Here is a 21,883-nt window from a genome sequence, read left to right as displayed (position 1 = left end):
GGAGCCAGCTGAACTGGGAAAAATAGATGGAAAATAAGAAACAGTGGAGTGAACTCCTCTGTCACTTACCAATAAGTTTTAACGCTTTGTTCACCCGAACACAACAATGATTTTACTGCAACAGGAAAAGAAAGGACAAGAGTTACTTCTGTAAATTAACAGGAGATTCCCGCACTATAGCTACTTCCTACTCTCCAGCACAGGTTGGCATGGTATCATCAGATATGTGCCACCAGCTTCGATCATCATGTGGGAAAAAGCAAACATGGGATGAAGCTATGAAATTCCGATGCTGATTGTAATATCACTTTGCACTTAAGTAGCACTTTGTGTGTTCAGAGTACAGTACAGCCACTGGCTAGTTAGTCCCCACAACACTCCACAAGGTAGCAAAGTAAGCATTGCATTAGCCTAATTTCCATTTTACAGACAAGTGAAAGAGGGGATGTGAACCAAAGCCAGAGCCGATCAGGGGCAGAACCTGGATTAGAACTCAAAACCTCCTGAAACCTGTGGCCCATGCTTCCAGAGTTAGATTCCGAATACTCCAAACTTGGAGAGGTTTTTGGTTTGGCCCGCAATAAAGTTGGTAGTGTTTTCTAAAATTCTGATCTGGATCAAGTTTGGGATGTACACCCAGAGCCATGGGAGTGTTTGGATGCAAGGATTTGGATCCATAAGAAGCGACTTGTTTTTTGGGGGCAGAGGGTGGCTTTTTTTCCCTCCTCCCCCGGGTTAAACTGTCCTGACCAAGTTATGATGCCTGCACCAGATACTGCAGCCTTCAAAGCCTACCCTAGTTCAGCCTGTCTTGCTAACGTTTAATTCACTGAGGCACATGCCATGTACTTGTTGACAGCTACCCCGAATGTTCTCAAGTTCCTGGTAACACCAAATTTAATTATCATCATGTGATCTGCGTGTTATGAATAATAAAATGGAACTCCTTAAAAGAAAGTGATACTGGCCTTTTTATGGCATATCTGTTTTTTTTCTGTGAAGAGTTATATAATAATGCTTAACACTCATTAGCTCCGGTTTCAGAGTAGCAGCCGTGTTAGTCTGTATTCGCAAAAAGAAAAGGAGTACTTGTGGCACCTTAGAGACTAACAAATTTATTTGAGCATAAGCTTTCGTGAGCTTAATTTCGTGATGCATCCGATGAAGTGAGCTGTAGCTCACGAAAGCTTATGCTCAAATAAGTTTGTTAGTCTCTAAGGTGCCACAAGTACTCCTTTTCTTTTTACTCATTAGCTCGCAGAGGCATAAATAGAATCCCGGAGTCCAGTTTGCCCACACCCTGATCTAGTCATTAAGGATACTTGGCATTTATATTGTACTTTATATCTTTAAAGCACTTTACCAACAACTGATCCTTGCAATACTCTGGCGACATTACAGTGTTACCCGCATTTTACAGTTGGGGAACAACGCTCCAAAGACACACAGAACATGAGTGTAACCACTGGAATTAGAACCTGATATGGCTGGTTCTAGCCCCCAGCCCACCCAGTCTCTCCTCTGTGATCTACCACAGAAAGTATTTGTTTTTCCAGGCTCAGAGAACAGGTAATGGGGTCTGGAGCTGATCACCAGCTCAAATCCGAGCCAAAGCGGTAGTAACCAAAAGTTGTTACCATCAGACTGATGTTTTGTGGGTGATGTCCAATGAACTGGGGAGTCTTTTTTCCAGTTCCTTGTGAACTGGTGCCCACAGTACTAAAACCAGCACCACAGGCTGGCCCCCTTGCTGGCATTCTCAGCAGAGAGACCAAGAATGCCTTGGCAGAGAGACCACAAGTCCCTCCAGCACAAGGTTGAGGCACTTTGACAGGAGGCAGCATATGTGGGATGTCTACACTGCAGCTGACCTACTGATACCAGCGCTGTGGATGAACAGAAGGCTTGAAGCTGTAATACCTGGCACTTTTCACCATTGCTGCACTTACTGCAAGTAATGGATATCAACAAAAAATAAGATAGCATTTCACTCTAATTCAGCTGACACTTTAATTCCAAGCACATCTGGAACCCGGACAATAGAGAACAAAAAAGCTGATAATGAAACAGCTGGATCAGGAAATTAAGAAAAAAATATGAATTCCATGCTGAAGCTCTTTGTCCTTTATTTATTAGGTCTGGTAAATACATAAAATGCAATTAGAAACAAAAGTGTTGTCTATTACTGTTCAGAGACAAAACATATCTAGCCTTATCTAAAGCGGATTGTGCCAAATGAGAGTGGATGCTTTTTCCCAAAGAGCATTGAGGATATAAACAAAACAGAATCAGAGACAGTTCATCTCTGTGCTGGCTCTTTTCACAATTAAATCCGTGTGCACATTTGTGCTGAAGATCTTGTTTGAAATTCAATCAAATAGCAGCAAACCTCAAAGAACAGGAGAAATCTCACTGCATCCCAGAAATATGCAGCAGCAGCGATGCAAGGGAACCCGACTGGCAGGGGATAAGGAGAGAATGCATTATGATTAAGAAAACCTCTTCATTTTTCCTCATTGATAATCTGGCTCAACTGGGAGGAGAAAAGCTTTCCTCTAGATCAGGATAGAAGGGAAACAAAACAAAGCTGTAATATGAAGGATTAGGAGTTTAAACCACACCATCACAGAGAAATGAAAATAGTAACAGACACAGTCCTTTTATTTTCTGCTGGCCCTTCTTTCTTTAACCACTAAAATCCAAGGTGGTGTCTGCACTATTGACAAGGCTAATCACGGAAGATGCACCAATTTCATGGCTGCATGCAGTCTTTTCTAACTTTCCCACAATGCACATTTTTAGTCTGTGGAACTCATTGCCCCAGGATATCACTGAGGCCAAGAGCTTAACACAATTCAAAAAAGGACTGGACATGTATATGGATGGTGAAGATATCCAGGATTATAAGAAAAAGCGTTTACGAAAACATGGTAGTTTTAGAAGAGATTGAAAATACACTTGCATCAGGGCACAGGATGGTTCTAGTAATTAGGGTGCTAGCCCTACTTTCTGTCCACTACAGACTCCCTGTGACTTGGGCAAGTCCTTAGTTGCTGTATGCCTCAGTTTCCCCACCTATACATGCCCTACACCTCACAGGAGTGCTGTGAGGACAAATACATATCGTGAGTTTCTCAGATACTACAGGGAGGGAGGTTGTATAAGTACCTTAGAGATATAATTGCCTAACAGAGGTTAGGATAAAAAAAAAAAATCAAACAAACAAACTTTCCCTGGGGGCAGGGGATGGAAGGATGCAGGTTAGGCCATAATTGCCTGCAGTTAAAGGGCATTGCCCCTTCCTCTGAAGTATCTGGTACAGGACTACATGGACTACTGGTCTGATCCCCTAAGGCAATTCCTATGTAGTTTACACAGGGTGACCTAACAGCAGGTGGCTTACTTGCCTGGCAATATCCTATACTAAGGGCTTGGGACATTCGAGAAAGTAAATCCAAATGAACTAAAGGTGAGAATTTAAAACTGATTAGTTAAACTGCATTAAATCCCTGACTGGATGCTCTTATTCAGAATGGAAGGAGCTTTCCTTTGATTTAGTTTAATTCACTTCCAAATTAAATTAAGCAAAATAAAATTAAGGCCCCTTTAATTCTGAATAAGACTATGAACAAAGGCATTTAATGCAGTATTACAATCCACATTAAAATTTAATTCAGGTTCATCTTCCTGAGTGTCCTGTGTAGACAAGTCCTTAAACATGTTAATTGCAAGAAATGTATTGCAGGTACCCTGTCTCTGAGCTGCTCGGGACACCCCTCAGTATTACCTTGTGCATTGAGGACATAATTAAGCTTCTTTTCTACTTTTCCTTTCTCTCTTCCTCCCAACTTGGCCACACTAAGCCCCTTTTTCAGGATCTTTAACTCTGATAATGACTGAGCACCTGCCCCAAATGAACACAGGTGATCACTGGCTCATGTCTGAGGGAACAATTACCACATCAGCAACTCCAGCTCCAACGAAGTCCATGGAGCCACACCTGCTTACCCCAGGAGAATTTAACCCTGCTTGTGCCATTTTACCTCACACCAGTGGCAAAGTGTCCTTCTGAACCAGTTCAAACCCTCACCTCAAAGCCAGGAGCAATTGATTTCCCTACCCTCAAAAATTAGCCTAATCATTTTAGAATTATAAAAATATTTTAAAAAAATACGGACACCATGCAAACTCATTGTGCTAGGGGCTGTACCAATGTAGAACAAAAGACATTCCCTGCCTCGCTTGTTTGTTTTTCTTGTGCTACTGGGCTAGAGGAATTGACTAAAATAAAGCGAAGCATCCATTTGTTTACAACAAAGTTGCAGAGAAAGACTGATGAGAGTCCCAACTTCCCATGCCACTTGCCCTTACATGCATCTACCAATGCAGCAAGCCAGGTTCTATTCCCATTTGTGCATCAGCAGTGAAATGGTCATGTTTGCAGAGATGACATCAGGTCTGATCGCAGAGACTGTTGAGGATATCCGAGGCAGGAAGACACAGATGGATTTTCTGAGCCCAAGGGGAGCTTTTAGGCTTGATAGTTAGAAAAATGGATTTTTTTTTCCACTGGCAAACTGAGCACGTTTTAGTGGGAAATAACTGAGGCCAAAGCTCTGACCACAATGCATAGCTCCAGCAGTCAGACTGTGTGCTGAGGAGTTCCTCAGGGGGTGAGCGGCTGGGAAGAAGGAAACCTTCCCTCCTCCCATGCCATTATTCTAGCCTCTAGGCTGGAATAGCCTCCTACCACTTGTATGCCCCATACCTGGGGAAATGACAGGTGGTGCTACAAGGGAGAGGATCCACCAGGCAATCTCTTCTGCAGGGTGGGGCATGTGGGCACAAGGAACCCCGCTACATAGCTGGCTGTGGAGAACATAAGGGTACATGCACCCCACAGCAGGCTCCACGGAGCCATCCCCATACCCAGATTCACAACTGAACTGCGCAGGTTCTGCTAAATGAAGGCCCTTGGCAGCCATGGCATACACAGCCCCCCTTTGTTTGTTCAACATCTTCATTAATGATCTGGTGATGGGATGGATTGCAACCCTCAGCAAATCCATGGATGACACTAAGCTGGAGGGTCGGGATAGGGTCCAGAGTGACCTAGACAAATTGGAGAATTGGGCCAAACGAAATCTGATGAGGTTCAACAAGGACAAGTGCAGAGTCCTGCACTTAGGAAGGAAGAATCCCATGCACCACTACAGGCTGGGGACTGACTGGCTAAGCAGCAGTTCTGAAGAAAAGGACCTGGGGATTACAGTGGACGAGAAGCTGGAGATGAGTCCGCAGTGTGCCCTTGTTGCCAAGAAGGCTAATGGCATATTGGATTGCATTAGTAGGAGCATTGCCAGCAGATTGAAGGAAGTGATTATTCCTCTCTATTCGGCACTCGTGAGGCCACATCTGGAATGCTGTGTCAAGTTTTGGGCCCCCACTACAGAAAGGATGTGGACAAATTGGAGAGAGTCCAGTGGAGGGCAACGAAAATTATTAGGGGGCTGGGGCACATGACTTATGAGGAGAGACTGTGGGAACTGGAATTATTTAGTCTGCAGAAGAGAAGAGTGAGTGGGGGATTTGATAGCAGCTTCAGCTGTCTGAAGGGGGATTCCAAAGAGGCTGGAGCTTGGCTGTTCTCACTGGTGGCAAATGACAGAACAAGAAGCAATGGTCTCAAGTTGCAGTGGGGGAGGTCTAGGCTGGATATTAGGAAACACTATTTCACTAGAGGGTGGTGAAGCACTGGAATGGGTAACCTAGGGAGGTGGGGGAATCTCCATCCTTAGAGGTTTTTAAGGTCTGGCTTGACAAAGACCAAGCTGGGATGACTTAGTAGGGGTTGGTCCTGCTTTGAGCAGGGGGCTGGACTAGATGACCTCCTCAGACTTTTTAGAAAGGAGAAAGGGGTGCAAAGAGCTGCTAGGAACAAAATATTTAATAGCATTTGAAAACTGACAGAGAAACAGACACAATTTTTGGCCAACCCGCCCTTGCATTTAATGTACATAATTGTCCCAGTATGCATGTCCACGGGACATGACTCTTCTGCCATGGTAGAGAGAACAGCTGCCCTCCCATCTGGTAAATTACAATATGTACACTGCAGACCCTAGAAACCCTCTGTGAATGAATCTTTTCTTTTTTGGACTCTCTTTCAAGGGGACAGTATTTCGTTATCAGACGGTTTGCCCATGATGCTTTGGACATGACTAGAATAAACAGTCTTCTTTGGGAACCATTCTCTCTGCACTTGAAACCTGGCAGGCCATACCAATTGTTGTAGCAACCGGGCAAGGTACTAACAAACTTCAACAAGACTTTATTTTTAAAGTGGAAATCTCTTTACCAAGCTGCTGCTACACCCTCTGTAGCTCTCACTCCACCTCCTCAACTTCCCCCCTTTCAGACTCCCAACAGCCAGTGCTCCCAGTTCTAATAATTACAAGCAGCATCTAAACACCACAACCATCTGATTGTGTTTATGAATCCGTCAATTCTGGGCTTGGCTACACAATGTCCCATAGTTCAGACTACTGGGGTGTGAATAGCAGTGTGCATCAAAGTGTTGCACTGTAATTCCTCCATGTGGACGCTGTGGGCATGAGCTAAAAGGTTCCTTGGCGCAGGCCAAGGGACATACTGGCTGCTGCTTCCAGCAGCTCCCATTGGCCTGGAGCAGTGAACAGCAGCCACTGGGAGCCACAATCGGCCGAACCTGCGGACGCGGCAGGTAAACAAACCGGCCCAGCCCGCCCGGGGCTTTCCCTGAACAAGCGGTGGAACAAGTCTGGGAACCACTGATGGAATCCTTTTCAAACCGGACCTCATTAATGTGAACTAGGAACCTTTTAGTTTGCACCCACAACGTCCGCACAGGGGAGTTCCAGCTCAGCACTTTGGGGCACACTGCTATTCACACTCCCTGAGTCTGAACTGCAAGGTAGCATCTGGTTCACTCCATCCATCAGCAATACTCACTCTGTCTTGTAGCTAAGTAAAATAGCCTTGGGCTCACTGCCTTTTCAGTCCCGCTCTTCATTTTTCTGTCTCGGCTACAGAGCTGAGCAATGTACGCTATGCAAAGAGCAACTTCCTGCTAAGACCCACATAACACAGCCCTTCTCCATGTGGCAAACGAGCCACTCCCTTGTGGGTCTCCTGATAGGGGGATCCTTTGTGGTGGCTCTATGCAATGCAGCCGTGGCAACATGCCGCCAACACACCTGGCAAACCCAGCCACAGGCGTGGGGACTCTGCTAATTAGTTAAGTTTACTCTAGGGTCTGATCACCCTTTGGCAGACCCAGCAAGACACTGGCAGCTGGTGGCTTTGCGCAGGCTCTGAGCATCCTTTTCATAGTTGTTTGCTGCTGTAGGCAAGCTGCAGGGACTGAAAGCATCAAAGGCAGGTCTAATGTGGTCTGACAGAAAAATGCTGAAAGTCAATGAACCCTTTCTGTGGAAATATAGACCTTTGTAGACAAGCAGGCATTTAAAGGCAACATGCTCATTGCTTTTAATTTACGTTCACAACTTCCTGGATCTTTGCATACATAAGAGGTCTGAAAATTTCCCCAACCCATTTATTTACAGCTATAAACTACCACTTTGTATTACACTTAAAACAGCTGGGCACTGCTACGATATTTATTTTGATACTTCTCAGGACTGAGACCTCTGTCTGGCGTCAGGAACATTTGAGTCTAGAAATTAGAGATACTAAACGGTCATGATTTGACACTAGCTGTAAGGGGAGAAAGATAAACCCTTTTCTGTGGTGGCATCAGTCGTGGGGCATGGTAATTGATAAAAGGTGAGAGCTGCATGCTGTTAGGCTGTCTGTTTGAGGCCCAGGTTGGGAGCTACAGCAGCAAGTCATTGTGAAGTTGCAGGGAAGGTGGTAACACAACCCCACACTGGTCTGGATTGCACCCTGCAATGGGATCATCGTAATTTCATTTACATGTTTTTAGCTCCTTTTGGATCAAATTAGTCTCATCTCCAACTCCTTTTGCTGTATTTCCTGCTTTGTGCTTGCAGCATTCGAACAGTATCGCAGTATTTCTGTATTGCAGCACTATTCAGCTAACCAGTCTTTCACGCTGTTCTCACCCTAAGCTAGGAGTGTGTGGGATCATTTCTCTGTCTGTTAATCTGTCAGACATTTTTTTCTTCTCCATTTCCAGTTCAAAAATAAACACTCCGATCATTCAAATGCCAAAACAACAGGCCAGATTTTCAAAGTGAGGCATGTGCCACAGCACACGTAAATTCATACATATCGAACAAGAACACAAATACCCAATATACACGCATACATCAAGTATGTATGTGAATATGCCACTTGGGTGTCAAACTGGACATACGTTGTGCACACAAGCCTGCTACATGCTCACACATCTCCCTGTATGGGCGCACCCAACTTTGAAAGTGTAACCCTTGTATTTTCCCTACGGCAGGTATCCATTGGGCATAGAGACTTTACCGTCTGCAATGTATCCTATGACATTGACATCCAGTCATCCTGTGGGCAGCTGTATTAAGTATGACCGCTTTCTCTTCTCCTTGTCTTAATACTTAGCTGGCTAGTCTCATTTTAATTGCTTCTTCATTTAGAAAATCCCCCTAGTACACCGGAGTCCTTTTCCCCAAACGTCAGTATTTGTTCACGTCATGGTGCAAATCACGAAACATTAAACACTATGGACCAGTCAGTAAGATCAATTACTTTACACTTCTTCAAAATGTCTGGACTCCTTCAGGATTTCCCTTGCTTTCTCTCCCGCAAAATAAAAAAGAGTGGAATGCAAGAGGGGGGAGACGGCAGCTTTCAAGCTTCCAGGTGCAGCTGACCCCCACCCAAACCCTTCCCAGCTAGTTGAGATTCCCCCAGGGCATCAGTAAAAACCCCTAATATAAGCAGAAATAATCAGGTGGTCATGAGACACAGAATTTCTGTCAGGAAATTTCTCCAGTGTGGTTTGAGGTTATGTATTTTGATATTATTTTCTTCTTTCTCCCATTTATTTTCTTGAAAATAATCTTTTCCCTCAAATTCTTGTGGCGAAAAGCTTCCAGTAAGTTCCAGCATGTAATCCAGCAACGGGACGGCTTATCTGGTTGCAGTAGGACACCTCACTTAGAAAGGCCTAATAACAAAAATGATATATTTTAAGTTCTGAGCTCTTAATAATACCTTCTAATGTACTCAACTTATTTTAACAATATCAATAAAAGAACTGGCACGCACCGAGGTTTCTTTTGGAAGGGGGCGGCATTATGCTCTCCAGCTCCTTAAGCTCTCAGAGTTTTGGTTGCCAGCCCCTAAAATGGGACTCCAACTTACTTTAATAAGCAAAATATTCCATTTTCCATGTATTGTTGCACTTCAGAGTGGATCCAGTTCTTGAGAGTGACAATGAAAAGCTGCAGATTTCTCAGAGCAAAATGTGAAACTTATCAAAACTGCATTACAGGCCATTACATGGGGCCACAGCAATTTGGACAACAGGGCAATCCTGTCTGGATTGCTCCAGGAGAATAGAAAGAGCTCCACTTATTGTCCAGGTTTGCAACCTTCACCCCGCAGTCCTGCCCCTTGGAGACAAGGTTATACTTTAATGGAATCATAGAATCCTAGTACTGAAAGGGACCTCGAGAGGTTTTCTAGACCAGTCCCCTGCACTCGAGGCAGGACTAAGTATTATCTTACTGCAATTTAAGACCATTGCTTCTTGCCCTATCCTCAGAGGTTAAGGAGAACAAATTTTTTTCCTTCCTCCTTGTAGCAACCTTTTATGTACTTGAAAACTTATGTCCTCCCTCAGTCTTCTCATTTCCAGACTAACCAAACCCCATTTTTTCAATCTTCCCCCATAGGTCACGTTTTCTAGCTCTCTGATCATTTTGGTTGCTCTTCTCTGGACTTTCTCCAATTTGTCCATATCCTTCCTGAAATAGCTCATCTAATGCAGTCCGCTGCACTGAGGAAGGACTAAGTATTATCTAGAGCATCCCTGACAGTTGTTTGTCTAACCTGTTCTTAAAAACCTGCAGTGATGGACATTCTACAACCTTCCTAGGTAACTTGTTCAGTACCCCGACAGTTAGGAAGTTTTTCCTTATGTCCAACCGAAACCTCCATTGCTGCAGATTAAAAGAGAAGCCCACCTATGATCCAAACACCCCTGAACCTTGGGACACTGAAAATCCAGATTCAAAACTTTGTTCCCTGACCTCATCATACTATCAAAGGAGGTTGAAAATCAGTCTGAAAGAACACAGCCAATGGTGTGTTCCATACTTCTATGAACATAACTTTCTCCACTTGTTATTTATAATAATACCTGAAACCAAAGTCTGTTCCTTTACAGAGATGTTTCCCTGCACTCCTGTGCTGACTGGTTTGTTACTGTAAGATCCCTCATGAATCCTGGGGTGATGGCACTAAGGACTTTTTCCTCCACGGAAGAAAAGCAGGATCAAACCCTTTGCCTGAACAAAGGAAACACACTGGCTCTACATACTGATCCAAGAGTGTTTGGGGTCTCAGTAGTGAGAGTGTCCATTTAAGCACCAGACTTACGTATTTGTCTTCACACATGGCCACTGGTGCACCACAGAAACTCACTGGCGTCTTCACATATTTGAGGGGCAGCTGTCCTCTCCTGGGCAACCTGGCAGCTTCTAATGACTTCATAGCACATGAGGGTGGCCGATGGGTTTTGGGGGACTGCTCATGAGTTGGCTGCCTCCCAGCGCTGCTCTGCAATATTTCTCTGGCTCAATCACCTTCCCACGTGCCATTATTTCCAGTCATGTTTTGGAGCTCATCTCATCCCGTATGTGGATCCCCAGGCACCTGCTTCCACATGACGGTGCTTTCGCTTGCCAAGAAACACTGAGCAACATTGACCTCTACGTTCTGGCATCACTGTTTCTCATGGAACACACTCCCACTTTTACATCCAAATAGGATAACTGAGGTTGTTTTTGTTGTAAGTCTGATCCAGCTGCATGACTGAAGAGTCATAGACGGAGCTGCTACAGAGTAATCATCATGGTCAGTTACTCCCCAGGATGATGATCGTAACCAGACCAGATGAAAAGCGCATATAGAGCTGGTGAACCAAAGCGAAGGTTTCCCCACCCTTTCAAATTTTCCCTTCCCAAGGGCCTTAATCTAATAAAAATGCTGTGTTGATACAAGCCAGGAAACCACAGTAGGACTGTCATTTCCACACAGCGGGCAAGCAACTCTCTTGTCCTTGCAGTGGTTTAGACTCTGATCCAGAACTGATTGAAGTCAATGGAAAGACTCCCTTTGGCTTTGGGTCAGGCCCTCAGCACATCTGCACAACAATACTGCTGCAGACAGAACCTTTTTGGTGCATTCGCACAGGGTGCACCTTACAACTATGGTGTATCGGTTCATTTTGGAACTCTGGAAGCACCTAATACTTAGATTGTAAACTCCTTGGCACAAGGAAGTATCGTTTCATTGTGTGTGTATCCAGCACCTGGTCTATCATTGGGGTCCCTAGTTACAAGCATAATCTAATAATAATGTGTGTCCAGCACTGGAACTGAAACCAGGATTGTGGAATGGACACAGGACAGGCACCTAAACAGATGCAGCTGCAAACACTTGCAGCTTCTCCTCCTTACCAGCCAGAGCAAGATGCAGACTGAAGCAGATGCAGAGCTAAAGACTAGAGGACGGATGTTCTGTTTCACAAGGGATTTCAAGATTTCAAAATCTGGCTTTGTTCTGAATCAGAATGGGGAAAAAAAATCAAAATTCTCTGTGAAGGAAAATTCTGGGGGAAAAAATGTTCTGGGTCAACCAAAACATTTAGTTTCCATTTACACATTTTTATTTTGTATTGGATTATAATGTAGACTAGAATACTACATCAAAACATTTCAACGCAGTCATTTCAACACAAAACAATCAAAATATTACATTACTGAGGACATGACGACAACCTGACAGACGAGGATTATGACTTCAGGTAGGGAATAAGCAGAAACGCCAAAGAAACAATGGCCCTGAGTGAAATTCAGCCCTGATTTATATCCAATAATTCCCCATTGCCATTAGCGGTGGCTGTACGGTACGCAAAGGGCAAAACAAGACACACTTTGTTCATGAAAATGTCCTTTGTAACAAGGCATGAGGAAGAGAACTCCAGTGGATGCAATGTACAGGATGGCTTAGAAATTTCTGACATTTTCCCCAAGGAAGGCTCAGCTATTCTTTATTCCTCTCCTCTGCCCTACAGCTCTCCGAGAGTGATCTCCCATGTAAGTCACCATGAAATTGTCGGTCATTTCTACAATCAACTATACTGGAAAAACAACAATAGCAGTGAATGGTTGTCCTATAGTGAGATGGAGCAGCCATCGGCAATGCTCGAGACAGGGCTAGCCATGATGGAACAGGCTTCCAAGGGAGGTTGTGGAATCCCCATCACTGGAGTTTTTTAAGAACAGGTTGGACAAACACCTGTCAGGAATGGTCTAGGTTTACTTGGTCCTGCTTCAGGGCAGGGGGCTGGGCTAGATGACCTCTCAATGTCCTTTCCAGTCCTACATTTCCATGAGTCTAGGATTAAAGAAAAACAAGGTGTAAAGTGAGCGGGACACCCACATGGTTCAGCTGCATTGGGAGGCAAAAGATGAATGTCACTGAGATTGAACGAGGTCAGCCTCTAAAAGCTACCCTTCTTGAAGTGTGCCACTGCTTTGGTCAAACCTGGTTACATTTTTGGTAACAATTAGCTTTGATCTTTCCAAACTCTTGGAAGCACAAACATCTTACCAGACTTCAGGAGAATTCAGAGCCAGCCCGGAATTCTAAGAATCAGACTTGTCTTGGACAACTGAAATAGAACCCACTTCAGACACTGGAATGGGACTGAGAAGATCTGGATTCAGTTCCTGGTTCTGCCACAGACTCCTTGTGTGACCATGGGACAGTCACTTAATCTCTCTGTCTCTTCGTTCCCCATCTGTACAATGGGAATAATATTTTTTCCTCTCCCTGACCCTTTGTTTGACTTGTCTATTTAGACTATAAACCCTGTGTCTTACCTTCGGTATGTTCAGCATAAGAAATATAAGAACCTAAGACCAGCCATACTGGTTTGGACCACTGTCCATCTAACCCAGTATGCAGTCTTCTAACTTTGGCCAATGCCAGGTGCTACAGAGGAAATAAATAGAACAGGCAATTATTGTCTGATCCATCCCATCATCCACTCCCAGCTTCTGGCAGTCAGAGGCCAGGGACATCCAGAGCATGGTTTGCATCTCTGACCATCTTGGCTAATAGCCTCTGATGGACCTATCCTCCATTAAGTTATCTAGTACTTTTTTGAACCCCATTATAGTTTTGGCAATCACAACATCCCCTGGCAATGAGTTCCACAGGTTGACTGTGCATTGTGTGAAGAAGTACTTTCCTTTGTTTTACACCTGCTGCCTAGCACAATAGAGCCGTGATCTTGGTTTGAGTCTCTAAGTGCTTCTGTAATGCAAATAAGTCACAATACTAAAAGTCAAAACCTGGTATCAGCTAAATCAGATTCCCCATTTCATAAACCCACTTTCCAATAAAAGCAATCGGCTCTCTCTGGTAAGCATCCTGTGCTGGTTTTAGTTCTGACCCATCTATAATGGACTGGCAAAATACCAGAGACCCAAAGGGAAAGCCAGCAAGGACAACTATCCGCCCACAGATTTTTCATAACATTAAACAATAGCATTGCTATGCCTTAGTGAAGTTGCTTTAAGCATGAGATCCTCCTATTTGCTCCTTCTCAGACAAGCTTAAGCAATAAGCCACTGGGTTCTGGAAGTGACAGTGCCAATGTTACTGGGAGGTAAGCCCAGAATAGACGGATGGCTTTTTAAAAGTTAAACCACATGGGCATGCAACTAGCTATTTGGCCGCACGTCTTTTGTTATTTATTCACAGGCTGCCTCATAGTCTGTGTAACCACCAGTCACATACCAGCAGAAAAGCTGTTGCTGGGGGGGAAACTTCAGCAGCAGTTAAAGAAACTTATGCACTTTCCCCTATGCTCCGAAACCCAGGATCAGATAAAATATGGATGGACGAACAACTAACTCTTGGCTTTTATCTACCAGGGGCACAGTTTGTGCATGCATCTTGACACCTACTTTTATATGGACACTTGCTGGATATGCATGCAGAGATGGAGAAGGTACACAAACAAGTGAATGTGTTTTCGAGACCTATCTGCATATGTACATAGCTTGTATGCTCTAAAGTATGTACGCAGCAGGTCCACATGCTGCTTTGGAGGCAGGGACAGTTTGAGTTCGTGTTTGTACAGTGCCTCGCACTGTAGGGACCTGATACATGACTTGGACTCCTAGATGCCACCACAACACAAATACCCTCTACTCACTTCTGGGCCAAACACTGCCATTTAGGCACTGATCCACAAGGGGGAAGTGCAGTGCCTCCTCACCAGTGCTTCACCAAGACACCCAGCACACAGGCCAGAGTGTAGATTGCACTATCCGTGTCCTTGCACTTTGAGTGGGGACTGCAATTGTGACTGGTACTTGTGCAGGGCCATTCTAGAGGCGAGGTTACTCGTGTCCTCCCCACCATCCCGAATATTTGTGCAAGGGCCAGTCACAATCAGGTCCTTAAAAATCTGCCCCACTAAGTAATTTTAATCAGGAACTCTGGCAAAAATCAGAAGAATTATTTGAAGAACCCTCCTTCCCTCTTCCCATAACAAGCACCAAGGGAGTAAAAGCATGTGTATGCTTCAATATAGTCTCTAGCCTGGAAAGGTCTCTTTCTTTCATATATCAAACATATATAGTGGAGATAGGCTAAGATGGCAGACTTCAGCACTGGGACAGGCCCAAACTAAGGTTCAGTGTTCTGGGGTTAGAAGTTCAGCCAGAGTTAGGGTTCAGGTTTAATGGTGGTGAAATCATACACGATATCCTACATCGTACGTTGCATCCAAATCAGACCTGGAAAACATGCCCCTTCTGTCTGGGACAAGAATTGAACAGGCAAGTGCAGATCTGGGGACCCAAAAATAGGTAGCCCCATCCTCCCGTATGTCATCACTGGATGATGGTGGAAGGGGAGGTGGAGTTCCATAGTGTACCGAACAGCAAAACCCTTTCTCCCTTCCCCGTAAGATTTTTTAACTCCCAGCTCCAAATCTGCCCTGTCAATTTTGGTTCCAGATCAGGCCCCAAACCAGGAGGGGTTGGTTTTCCAAAACTGACTTGGATACTATCCAGGATGATAGAAATCTTATGTGATTTCATGCCATCAAACCAAACCCTAGCTCTGGTTCCTAACTAGGGTGACCAGACAGCAAGTGTGAAAAATCAGGACCAGGGGTGGGGAGTAATAGGAGCCTATATAAGAAAATGACCCCAAAATCAGGACGGTTCCTATAAAATTGGGACATCTGGTCACCCTACTCCTAACCGGGTACTGAACTTTAGCTGGCTAACACGCTGGTACTTGGATGAGACCAGAACCCCAAACATAAAATGCCTGAGCACTAACTTAAAGTAGAAACAGTACAGTGTTGCAATTCAGAGCAGGACAATGGAAATAAAAATAAATTTTCAATGTAACTTTTGTTCCAGAACACCTGATATTTAACAGACAGACCACCTATTATTTGCTGAATAAAGTATTTCGGAGCCTCCTAATTAGTATCTCTTTTTGTAAATCACAACCCATTAATTATCAGTTCAGGACAATTAGTTTCAGGATCTGTGCCTGACTTTCCCCTAAAACAAAAGAGATGCCCAACTTCTGACATTGCCGTTTCTCCCAGTATTGTCCTGGCCCTGAATAAGTTTTATTCTTATTCACTGACATGTTGACATATTACTGGATTGAAAAAGAAAAGAAAACTAGGCTTAAGCCAATCACAACAACAAAGAAAAAAAGGAGAAATAATACTGCATAAAATGTAAAAGCAGAAGAACCACAATTCCCCAGCTTATGTTGTGCAGGAGGACAGACTAGATACTCATAATGGTAGTTCTTCTGACCTTCAAATCTGTGAACTGACCAATGGTCCATTCTCTGGTAACCTGTTTTCGTGAGTGGGCAGCACACGATGCTTCAACAGAATATGTAGGGACATCTCCCCAGGATGTCCCTAGGCTTGCAGTTCTGTAACCTGAGGTGGCTTTTCTTCCTGAGCTCAGCAAAAGCTTATGTCCTGAAGCAGGAGGGTAGCTAGCCCTCATAATTAGAGCTGGGTGGAGAATGGTATTGGTGTTCATGGAGGATTTTAAGATTCTTAAATTGGGTTTAGTTCCAGTTCAGAACGGAAACCAAAACCATCAAAATTCTCTATAAAAATCAAGTTACGGTTCTCCACCCAGCTCTACTGGGTGCCCCAGCTCCAGGGTGGGCTCCTGGTGGGCTGCAGCGGATGCAGGAGGCCTGGGAGCCAGGCAGGCTGCTGAGGAGTCAAGTGGGTGAGTTGGCAGGAAAGCAGGCAGGTTTGTGCTGGAATTTGATCAAAATCTCCATGGTCCTGCAGAATGTTTCAATTTTGAAGAACTGGCAAATTCTGATGAAAAAATGTTCTGTCAACGTTTTTCTGACCAACTCCACTTGTGATCGTCGTTCTAGCTAGCGCCACTCTGGAGGCTGCAGTTGCACCAGTAAAGCGCTTGGTGAAGACACTTCCTACGCCAACAAGAGAGCTTCTCCCACCGGCATAGGTGCTCCACCTCCTGCAGAAGCAGTAGCTATGGCAACGGGAGAATCCCTCCCGTCAACACAACGCTGTCAACACCAGGGATGTGACTGGTATAACTGTGTCACTCTGTGGTGTGGAAAATCCAAGCGACACAGTTATACTGACATAAGTCTGTAGTGTAGACCAAGCCCTAATCATATTACATTCAATTGCATCTTCAGCATATGCCGTTTCAATTGGGAGCAACCAAATCAACCAAAGAAACTATACTGCAGGGCTAGATAACCTATGGTACGTACGCAAGCTGATTTTCAGTGGCATTCACACTGCCCAGGTCCTGGCCACCTATCGGGGGGCTCTGTATTTTAATTTAATTTTAAATGAAGCTTCTTAAACATTTTAAAAACCTTATTTACTTTACATACAACAATAGTTTAGTTATATATTATAGACTTATAGCATGAGACCTTCTAAAAACGTTAAAATATATTACTGGCACGCGAAACCTTAAATTAGAGTGAATAAATGAAGACTCAGCACACCACTTCTGAAAGGTTGCTGACCCCTGCTATACTGGGACATAACACGCCACCTTTCCATCTGGTCACAGTGTGTGTTTGGGTTGTATAAAGAGCAGCTCTTCTGCAAATATTTGTCTTGATGACCCTAGTGCATTATTCATTGGTTTGCCTGCTCCTAAGTGAAATAATGTCCTGAAGACACATTTGAATTTAATACAAACATCAGTTTGGTGGAGAGAACTATACTCAAGTCCAGTGTTTAAAGTCATGCCAGGGCTACCCATTGAGCTGGCCAACAAGAGGCACTTATGCAGTGGGCTCTTTTCTCAATTCTTTCCTCTCTCCATGTGCATCTATGAAAGCAAACAGGGAGCTGGTGGAGCAGCTGCTACCTAAGGGAGAAGTGTTCCCTGTCCCTCCCCTCCCAACTTGCTGGGAGCTGGAAAAGATCCTGGTGGCTGTCACCAAATGGGGTGTGTTCTTTTGTTCTGGGGTTGGAATCTTCTTTGTGTTAATAAAGCCAGCCTTGAGCAAAGGGACTTGGACTGACCTGGAGATTGAGGCTTTACTTAACCTTCCCTAGCTGGCATGCCTGCCCAGTTTACAGCGCTAAAAACCAGTGTGCTTAAGAGTTAGAAAGTCAAGTACACACATCCTTTGGTTTGATCTATTTAGAACACCACCACCCTACGCTCTGTGACCAAAAAGAGCCTAAGGGAGTTGGACACTCACATCACATTGAAATGTAACGGCAGTGGGGCATTTTTCTCTCTTAGGCGTCTTTTCTAATCTGGCTGCTGGAGGCTAGGTTCTCAAATCCAATAGTAAGGTATCCAAGTACATGCCAGATCTAGATATCCGTGTCCCATTCAGACGTGGGAAATCTCTCAGAATCCAGCCAGTCAACTGATTTGTTATTGAATTAGAATGCAATAGGGGTAAGGAAAAGCACAAGTACAGCAAGTAAGTGCCTATATATAGATTTAAGAGACTAAGCTCAGGCATCTTGGTTTGAATGTTTTGATGTAATAGTACATGTGAGAGTAAAGGCCCATGCCTGTGTGCTGCGTATACAGTTAATGTCATAAAGAAAAGGAGTACTTGTGGCACCTTAGAGACTAACAAATTTATTAGAGCATAAGCTTTCGTGAAGTGAGCTGTAGCTCACGAAAGCTTATGCTCTAATAAATTTGTTAGTCTCTAAGGTGCCACAAGTACTCCTTTTCTTTTTGCGAATACAGACTAACACGGCCGCTACTATGAAACCAGTTAATGGCATGTAAGGCATGCCCTGTACCATGGGGATCAACAAGGAGGGGAGAGCAGCTCCCAAGAGGGGGCTACATTCCCCTGCCCTACGTGGATGGAGTCTTGCATCTGCCACCTCCAACGCTAGAGGATAGTATAGCACCGGCACAGAATCTGTAGTGGGAGACAGCTCCAGCAGGCAGCTTATGACCCATATTTCTCAATCAAACATTCCAGTCTGCTTCCAGAACCACACAACTATGTACTGGCCACTATACAGGGTTTGTGGCAAAACTACCACCCACCGCTACATGTCATACTCTAATTGTTACCGGTCGTCATTTCTCTGGCTATGTTTAATCCTTACAAGGAGGGGAGGGGTGTTATTTGTTGCTACTAGTACACAAACCTGCAATTCGATCACTAAGGGCATTTGATTTCTCTCTACCACCACTCCATGCATCCTTGTAATATCCCTACATCTCAATTTGCAAGTGCCTAAGAATTCCTTAGGGTATTTCTCCTTCTCCACTTAGCCTCACTGCATTTATAGAAATAAAATATTTTGAAATTAAAAAAACCTAAATAATTGAGCATCTGGATACTAAGAAATCTAAAACCTCAAGGTCCCAACTCAATCTACATTGTAATGGTTTTATTGGGGATAGGGGTGGTCAATATACAACATGATTTAACCCCATAATTCTATGGTTTCCGGTATATCAGTAGGGCAGATGATATTACGTAACTTCACACCAAACACCAGTAAAGACAGTTTGCTGGCAACGCAAAAGCCTATCACACAGCTCAGCTAATGAAACTACGCAAGCCCTTGATGACTACTGACGTCCTTCACTTTGCACACTGGCATTACTTTTGATGAAGGAGTATTTAACTGCAAAACCAGACTCCTTGTCCAGCTCAATAGCAGTGAGAGACTAACCAAGGAGAACAGTGGAACCCAGGCGTCCGGAATTCCTGTCCTCTTCACTTCATTCTTAGACCACCTGATTCTCAGTTCCCTGCTCTTACAAAGAATGAACACTTCCTGTTTGACTGAATGTAATTATTCAAACTGGAATTTAACCAGGGCATTGCTGCTAACTTTCTTTAAACAGTGAAGGGCAGATGACTATAGGTAGTTGCAATACCGTCCACTGCTGGAAGACAAACTCCAACCCTGAACTCAGGCCGTGGCAGGCATGCAGAGAGAGGACAAACTGATTTTCAACTCTTCTGAAGTTCTGTGTTTCCTCATACATTAACCTCTGAGATATGTACCTGGCTGTAGAATGGGGAAAGTTAAGTACAGGCAGACGAAAGGAGATGGAAAACAGGAGGAGAGGTAAAGAAGTAGCAACAGGTGAGAAATAGAGGCTGTTCAGTGATATGCAGCAAGACAGTGCCACGTTCTGATCCCAGTGACTTACAGGGCCATATTTCAGGTAAATAAATCAAAAAACTTTTCCTGCAGCTGCTTGGTTTCAAATTCTCCTTCCCAGGGAGGAGGACAGCTACTGGGGCATGGCATTGCCAGACTGGATCAGACCAGAGATCCATCTAGTTCAGCAGCCTCTCTCTCACACTGGCCAGTAACCAGCTGCTTCAGAGGAAGATGCAAGAAATTCTGTGGTGGACAGTTGTGGGATAACCTGTCCCCAGACAAAGCTTATTCTCAACACCCGTCAGTTAGGAAGGAAGAGCCAGTGGTTAGGGCACTAGTCCAAGACTTGGGCTCAAGTTCTTATACCGCCACAGACACATTATGTGATTTTGGGCAAGTGACTAAGTCTCTCTGCCTTAGTCCTCAGTGTGTAAATAGGGGGTAATACTTCCCTACCTCACAGGGCCACAGACATTCTCATTATCCATATAAAGGTCTAATCTTTCTTTGAATCTTTCTAAATGATATCTTGTGGCAATGAGTTCCATGAGCTAATCACACGTTGTATGAAAAAGCATTTTCTTTTATCAGTTTTGAATTTGCCAGTTTTCAGCATCATTGAAAGTCCCCTTGCTCTTATATTAGAGAATTGCTAGTCTGCCTTTCTCAGCTCTCCTCTTTCTAGACCCTTGTTTTTATGCTTTTATCTTTCCTCCTCGTGTTCACCTCCTCTCTAAAGTAAACAGTTCCAATGTGTTCCATCACTCTTCCTGAATTTTCCTCTCTCTAAATCCCTTCTAATGCAGCTATATCTTATTTGAGATGAGTTGAACAGAGCTTGGCACAGTATTCCAGTGGAAGATATACCATTGATTTATATTATGGCATTATAACATTATCCCTATTATTCTCTGTTCTGTTCCAAATGAACCCTAACATTGCTGTTCACTTCTTTTTTCTCTGCTACCATTGCTGTCCACTGAGCTGAGATCTTCACTGAGCAGTCCACAAAAAGAAATCTAGGGCTTACTCCTGAGTTGATCCAGTACATTTAGAACACAGAGAAGTGTAGGAGCAATTCAATTATTTCCTCTGAGGAGGGATTACTTAGCACTTGTCACCATTGAATTCCATCCATTCTGAGCTTCCCTCTGTTTCTTCCCAAAAGTCAAGTCATACCGCTCTGCCTTGCATGTTCCACTTCTAAGGCCATGTCAGTAGTTGCAATGTGATGCCAAACAAAGCTACTTGCTTCCTCCAAACATGGTAGAATACAGTCAGGCTTAGCCACTGGTGCAGACAAGACCAACCCATGTCCAACACCTGATGCAGAAAGCAAGTTCTGTTGGTTAAAAAAAAAAAAAGGATGAAGACACGTAGAGCTGTGATTCAGTATTCAGTGGGTGTATAAAACAAGTACAGGTGATACTGCTAGTCTGCATTATCTTAATTGTCGTTTTATTTTTAATTATTTTCGTTATATTTTATTTAATTAATAAATAATTAATGGAGTCTCCACTATCCCTTGCACCACCATTTTCTTTGGTGCACCAGGATTTACACAAGCAATACATTTCACTCACGAACGCTTTTGCTTCTAGGCAAATATGGATGACATTTATTTTAAAATTTCCATTGACAAACAATCCAGGACATTTACCCATACCTGAGAGAAAGGGTTGGGCTCCATCACTCAGTTTAAGGTTTGCCATCTTTCCCCCATGTTCTCTCCTGCTCTGATTGATATTGGAGAGGCAACTTTGTGGCAAGCCAGGATGCCCTGGAATGGAGACCTTTTGCTCCTGCAGGGGCTGCCATCTTCTGTCATTGATACAGAACCACTGAAATGCCAGAGGACTGCCTCACGTCAGCGCGCCTGCATCCAAATCAAGCTGCATGGCTAAGCAATGATTCGTGCAATGTGTCCAACCTACATTATGCCCTTCCTTTCTTGCTTCTTCAAAGACAGCTCAAAAGAGAGCG

At 44.0% G+C, this 21,883-nt stretch overlaps 1 protein-coding gene across 8 annotated transcripts in view; it reads right to left on the bottom strand.

Annotated features, from left to right (window-relative positions):
• Positions 1-21,883, bottom strand: part of LOC119841029 (BTG3 associated nuclear protein) — a 414,495-nt gene that overhangs the window by 11,010 nt on the left and 381,602 nt on the right. For 5 of the 8 annotated variants that reach the window (XR_006275124.1, XR_006275121.1, XR_006275122.1 and 2 more), the window contains one exon: positions 20,758-21,242. The exons of 1 other annotated variant lie outside the window; for it this stretch is intronic. The gene's annotated coding sequence lies outside the window, so the exon portion shown is untranslated. Of the gene's footprint in view, positions 1-11,888; positions 13,025-20,757; positions 21,243-21,883 lie in introns of those variants that run through there. 2 more of the 8 variants (XR_006275118.1, XR_006275116.1) reach the window with 2 other exon arrangements.

This window comes from Dermochelys coriacea, chromosome 12 (assembly GCF_009764565.3).
Source record: "Dermochelys coriacea isolate rDerCor1 chromosome 12, rDerCor1.pri.v4, whole genome shotgun sequence".
NCBI classification, from domain to species: Eukaryota; Metazoa; Chordata; order Testudines; family Dermochelyidae; genus Dermochelys; species Dermochelys coriacea.
This window is presented reverse-complemented; position numbering and strand designations above follow the sequence as displayed.